The 6,913-nt window shown below is 41.6% G+C and overlaps 1 pseudogene; it reads right to left on the reverse strand.

Annotated features, from left to right (window-relative positions):
* Window positions 1-5,392: 5,392 nt before the first annotated feature.
* LOC111472219 lies at window positions 5,393-6,686 on the reverse strand (annotated as a pseudogene).
* Between the last annotated feature and the right edge of the window lie 227 nt (window positions 6,687-6,913).

Genomic DNA, 6,913 nt, shown 5'->3' on the forward strand with positions numbered 1-6,913 from the left:
AGATTGTCATACCACTCGTAGGCAGGACCAAGGAAAGGGGAAATTGTCTCAATCAATGGAAAAGACCCATTTTGTGGTAGTGTCCCGGCAAGCGGTAATGCAATGAGATTAGTGTCTTTTAGGGTAACCTCTCCCATTAAAGATAGAAAATGGTGGGATTTGGTACCCTGGTGGATAAGGAACACGGTTTCATGATATGGAGGATACATGGACTGTGATAAGGTTGGATTCTTCCTTCTTTCTTTGGGGTTTTGAAACTCCGTGTTTCATCAAATTCTTCCTCAGTGACAAACTGTGCGGAAGTAGATGGACCTTCCTGAGCTGGTGCAGGTGCTCTTGCTTGTGCAGCTGGAATCTCAGTCGGAAAAGCGGGAGGTGCAGAAGTGAAAAGAGTGGAGGTAGCTATCAGTGTTTCCAGAGCAGCCAACTTCTTTTTGATACCATTCCAATTTTGGGGGCTGATAGACTGCATTTCATTGGGTTTTGGGGGCAGCAATCTCGGTGGAGGAACTTTGTGCGTCAATCTCATTTTCTTGTGCCAAGGATGCCCTATTTCCGTCAATTGTTCTTCCACTCTTTATGACGGAAGAGACGTCGAGATGAATCGGTCGTAGTCATTGCGGGGAATACTCCTTCCTACTCTCCTACCCAAAGTTGTTCAGGGAATGAGCTAGCTTCAGATGATTCTGACGTAGACCTCGGTTAGGAGACTGAGTCATTTTCTGACAGGGCCGGACTCCGACTCCTTTCTTTGGGGAGAATTTGTGATCAAGGCTCCTAGCCTGGAATTCTTGAAGGATGCAGGATCACTTCCTTGTTGGGGTAGATTTTGGTCGCAAAGGCATTTGAGTCGGGGTTTGTCTCTGGGAACGAGTGACCCGCGAAGGAAAATTCTCAGTGACTTGGGCTGATGAAATGGATCATGGGAAGATTCTGTAGATGCAGGAGAAGGCTTTCCACTTTAGGATTTTTGATAGTAACTCGTAATATGGGGAACCTAACAGACAAAACAAGGAAATGAAAAAAGGGAAGCCCTTTAAAGAAGGTTGAGTGAATAGGCAGCTATTAGCCGTTACCACTCTATTCCATTCCTGACTACACAACGTTAACCCTTGCTTTGTCAATTTTGAGATGCATATGAGTCAGAAAAGAGAGCGGGATGCTTTTATGGATGGCAATTGGCTTCAAAGTCTACAGATATAAGCTTTGGAAGCGCTAGGAAAAGCTGTAACAGAACACAGGTTGAGTAGCAGATCGAAAAGAAAAAAGGTACACCCCTCTTTTTGTCCACCTTTAGAGTCAAAGGTTATACAAGATAGAGTATAAAGTACTCCCAACTTCCTCACCTTCTTTAGGGGAACAAAGGTTATACAACATAGAGTATGAAGTGATCCTCAACCCCTAGGTATAACCAATGTCGGTCTCTAGTTACTAGACAAGAGGGATACTAAAGTACATTTGATGCAGGACAGCGGCTAAAAGTACTCAACACCTTTTCGTACTAATCATCAGTATGCTAGAGGGATACATCTAATTCATTTGATGCTGGGTAGTGGCAGGGAAATCCCATCCCAGGATAAAGCTCTATTTTATGCTGTTCTCTTGCTGTATGTCCTCAGTTTCATTTAACCAGGACATCTCCAGGAGCTATAGTCTAAAATGGAATTCTGTGTCCAGGGTAGCGACAACTGAAGACTTTCCGGGAACCCCCCAAGATTATACCTCTAAGAAGAATAGAAAAAAGGGAAGGAATGCAATGCCACTAATTCATGGTTGAAACTCTCATGAAAAGAGAAATTACATCCTGATCCAGAAGCAATAATAGAAAAAGGTTGAACAATGAGTTTGACTCTGTGTTTTTTACTACCCAAGGCTTCGATAGATTTCAAAATCGAGAAATTTCTACTGGAGTAGGTGCTATACGAGAACAATTAGCCGATCTGGATTTGCGACTTATTATAGATTATTCGTTGGTAGAATGGAAAGAATTAAGCGAAGAGGGACCTGCAGGTAATGAATGAGAAGATCGAAAAGTTGGAAGAAGAAATTTTTTTTTGGTTAGACGTATGGAATTAACTAAGCATTTTATTCGAACAAATATAGAACCCGAATGGATGGTTTTATGTCTATTACCTGTTCTTCCTCCCGAGTTGAGACGTCCTGACACAAGGTTATAATTCTAGCTCTTCTAGAGTGGTATCTCACTGATGGCTCGGGCCCTTCGGAAGGGGGCCTTCTTCGCCCTCCACCTAAGCTGCGCGGGAAAGGCACAAAGCCAATCCCAGGGAACAGTGAAGCTTCATAGGGTCGTCTCAGTAGAGTCTTTCAGTGGCATGTTTCGGTTCTCTTCCCCATTACTTAGAAAAAGTGAGCCACCGGTTCAGGTACAAGATACTATCATTACTGCCTGAAAAATTAGACATCTAACCCGTAATCGTGTAGAACACCTTATTGTTCAATTTCCCTGAGGGCTGTCCCATCTACCCTTTATGCTTCCTTTCTTTAGGATTGATTATAAATTCTAAAGCATTACTTGTATTCAACCCCATTCTTAGCTCTTGGTGCATGCTTTAGCCAATCGAAGCATATAGATCCGTAAATAGCTTTCTTGAGCTTGCATACCAACAAACAAGTTATAGGATTCCTAGGAGAAGATCAGCCTGGAGTTAGAGGAGGCTGAATAGAAAGATATTCTTGCGGTTCCCCGCTTCCCTTATCTTGTTGAAAGGCATTCTTCACGTCAAGTTGATTGAAATCAGGGCATTTTGATTGCAGCCAAGGCAAGAATGCCACGAATGGTGTTTTAGCGGGCAAATCTTTCCCCTATCTTTTAAGGGGGTCGACTCAAGATTTTGGAAGGAATCCTTTAGCTAGCTTTGTATCTCTGACGCGAGCCATATGCTTTATGCTTGATCTTGTAAATCTACTTGCAGCCAATGGCTTGTTTTCGGCAATAAGACTCAGTTCAGTCTTCTTTCTTCTTTTTTTCCTTCTTCCTGCATAGCATCTCTCAAGAATGATTTCAGGCTGAAGCAAATGATTCAGGGTGAATGAGAAGATTGAACTGACATGAGGTAAGCTCTCTTGAGAAAAACTCTTTCTAAAGACTCAAATTCTGCAATGGGAAAGGTCGAGAGGATCGACGAACCTGAGAGAGGGATCCAGAATCTGAGGAAGCAATTGGAAGGGAAGCAACTAGTCCCGACTACTGATCTTCTAGATTAGTCCTAGCCTGATCTAACTTGTATCATTGATACTACTAGGAATGAGGGCGATCGTACTTGTTCAATTTATCTCTTTCAACCTGGATACCATGAGGCGGGCCTTGGAAAGTTTTAATATAAGCAGTAGGGATTCGCAAATCCTCCAGACGTAGAGCACGCACAACCTTGAATCTAAAAACATTACCCACAATGGAAGTAAACATGTTAAGTTGCTTTCCCTATGTTTCCTTATGTTTTCAATAAAACCTTCTCGTAAAAGTATTTTAACAATGTTTTTGGTGATGTTAGTAGATGGTATTCGAACCATTTCTTTTCTATTCATGTCAGCATTGCGAATAGAGGTTATTATGTTAGCAATAGTGTCCTTACCCATGATAAACGAAAATTATTGGATACTTTTCATTTTGATCTAATCAACATGCTTTTTTTTTATTAATTTATTAAATAGTTATTAATTTTAAAAGGTATATACGTGATACACAATCTACTAATTAATTTCATTCAAATACTATAACTATCTCACAGTCTCATCTTATAATACTTCAGGTGCTAATGAAATTATTTTAGTGAAATTTTACTGTCTCAATTCTCGGGAAATCACACCAAAAATTCGAGTTCCTTTTGGATTTCCTTCTTGATCAATAACAACTGCAGCATTGTCATCATATCGTATTATCATACCATTTTCTCGTTTGAGTTCTTTACAAGTACGTACAATTACAGTTCTGATCACTTATGATCTTTTTAGAGGTGTATTTGGGACGACTTTCTTGATTACAGCAACAATAATGTCACCAATATGAGCATATCGTTGTTTACTAGCCCCTATGATTCAAATACACATCAATTCTCGGGCTCCGCTGTTATCTGCTACATTCAAAAGGGTTTGAGGTTGAATCATATTATTTTGGAATCTTTTCTTTCAATGCAAAGGGCAAAGTAAAAAAAAACAGAAAGCTTCAATTGTTTTTTTTTTTTTCATCTCAAACAGTTCCACCCTCACTTTGGAAATGAAATAAACAATAGGCAGAGGTGAATGAGTTTACAGTTCAATCCGTCTCATGAAGAAGGAATGGTTACAGGAGAGTCAAAGAGTGAAAGGTGAACAATCACTGACTGTTCAGTCTCATTCTTCTTGAGTCTTGACTGATTGTGAAAGATCATTTTGTCTTGCTTTGCACCCAGACAAAAAAGGTGAGTGCCGGTGAAGGAAGCTGCAAGGATGATTAGAGATAGAAGCACCACTGTTGCCGGTGAGTAAACCAAGAGTGGGCATTTGACCTCTTTTACCTGTGAATCTGAAGAAATACTGAATCTCAGTGGAGATCGTCCCAGTCTTGATGATGCACTGTATATGACCCAACCCAATTTATCCAAGACTTGATCAGGAAAGGCCACACACATTAACATTACTTCAAATGGTTTTCAGTATGGGGTCTTTGTTGCAGTTGGTATCAGACATGGTTGAAGCTTGTTAACCAAGACGAGTCTTCCATTTTTGATATCGGTGGAATTACACCTTTCAACAAACCTCAACGAAGAAGTTGTGTTTCCTTTAATATAGTTTTTTATAACTATTCCTCTGTAATGCCCGAAAATGAAGAGGAGACTGCTCTTATCATTCATTCTCATTTTGACCGTTATGCACTTATTTCTGCTTCTTTACTTGTTGTATCATTTTTATATAGTCTCCTTATTGTTAAGACTCTTTTTGGTTGAATAGTGTGAAACTGTATTAACGCTCACACCCCTACCAGTGCCTGAGCCCTTGGGGTGGAATCAAGCTAGCCCAGATATAGTCTTTCAGTTCCTTGATGAATGAAGTAAAAGAACTTGGAATCATTGATCTCTTCCTTCAAGATTGAGATGAGTCGATGGTGTGAAAACACTTCCTGATGTCGAATTCCAAAAATCAGCGAGAGGTTCTCCACTCTTCTTTGATCCGTCTTAGGGCCGAGTGGCGGCCTCGCCCCGAGTGGAAGTGCGATGTGTCTGGAAACTCGGGAACATAAATGGATTCGAGTACCATCCTGATCGCCTCTTTCATGATCTTTTCTATAGGTCGAACTAGTGTGAGTGGTCTAAACTTTGACCCTTCTTTCTTTCTTCATATTGTAAAGGGGAGCAAAGCCCCTTTTTTGCTTCCTCTATTGATAGATCAAGGACCCTCAGCTCAGTCTTTTTGGTTCTTGAGAATGGTCGCCACCTCTCCTAGGACCAGAATGATTATCCCTGCCCGATGGGTCTACATCCATCCCTGAATCTCGTCGGGTACTATTCACTTCCTCGCCATTCTTGTAACCGTCACCTGTAATCCGTGTGTCCGCACCCCTTTGAGTGGACGAGAAAGAAAGGAGATTTCTCGGAGCAACCCCCCAGGTTCCAGACCCAGGAGTCAACTTTCCTATATGAGCATTTGGTACATGTATCAGTCCGTGAAAGAGTGAAAGGGGCACCACTACTGAGGATCTCACCCCTAATCTTAGATAGGTCGTCTGAGGGTTCGCCGTGGTTCATTGTTGTGCTTACACACTAGGCTACCCTTCTCAAAAAGCTCTGTGGGACGACCTACCACTAGTCTTTGGCCAGAGGGGTTTATTGCACAAAAATACCGAGACGCAGGCCCTAAAAGAGGGAAGCCCAACGAATCTCAGATGCAAAGCCCCGCACCTCATTAAGATCATATTGTCATACTCTCCAAAAATAAAAATAAAAAGAGCAGACCCCATTGAAGATGAAAGTGAAGTACAACAAGGCCATTTCTGTCCATCGCCCTTCTCACAAAGCCGTACGTGGACGTTACCGCTCATACAGCTCCCAGCCAGCAAGAAGTTAGCCTTCCTCTACAAAGAATGGAAGTGTAAATGAATCAACATCAAATAGAGGAATTCGCTTTTTCTTTTCAGCAAGCCACATCTCAGATACGGGGCATCCCTTTCACAAAAACCTATGGATCCATCCCAGCACCTTATGATCTTTGAGAAGATCATTACGAGCCCTCTACCTATCGGTAAAGCAGCTTCGTTCCTCTCCGATCCATAATCTTTTATCTTTTCTTTCCTCTCCATCAATGTTTTTATAGATTGAGAAAAATCCATGGTGGATTAGGACGAGAATGAATTCGGGTATCCAGGCAGGACATACTCATCATAGAGCTTCCGCTCTCCTTTGGGGAAGAGTTTATATATCTATATATATATATATCTCGAGAGGTGAGAAGAGGCAATGGAATTATGAGACGAGAAGAGGGTAGCCCTCTGACCAATTTCTCGGAATCTGAGGAAGATCTAACCCTGAACAAGAAGAAGCAGCTCTCGATGTGATATCCTCAGGAAAAGAAAGAAGAGGAATTGGATGCCCCAGAGCAGCAGCCCCCGGATAATCCTTAAAAAACACACACACACACACCTCTTTTTCACTAATAAAGCCGGACACAAACAAAAGAAAGAAGAAAAGGGCCATGATGATGATCCTATTTGAGTTTTCGACCCAATTGATGCGCTCCTAGCTCGCCTACATACCAGAAAAAGAAAAAGAATCTCTATATTACTTTGATCAAAGAATCCTTGGTTTGACCGACGGACTACGTGGGAAATACGAGATCTAGGCAAGCCGCTACATCTTTTCCCCTTGCCCTTGAACGATAGAAGAACTACTGAGATTCTCTTAGATAGCGGTCGCATCTATGG

This window comes from Cucurbita maxima, unplaced genomic scaffold (assembly GCF_002738345.1).
Source record: "Cucurbita maxima cultivar Rimu unplaced genomic scaffold, Cmax_1.0 Cma_Scf00068, whole genome shotgun sequence".
NCBI lineage: Eukaryota > Viridiplantae > Streptophyta > Magnoliopsida > Cucurbitales > Cucurbitaceae > Cucurbita > Cucurbita maxima.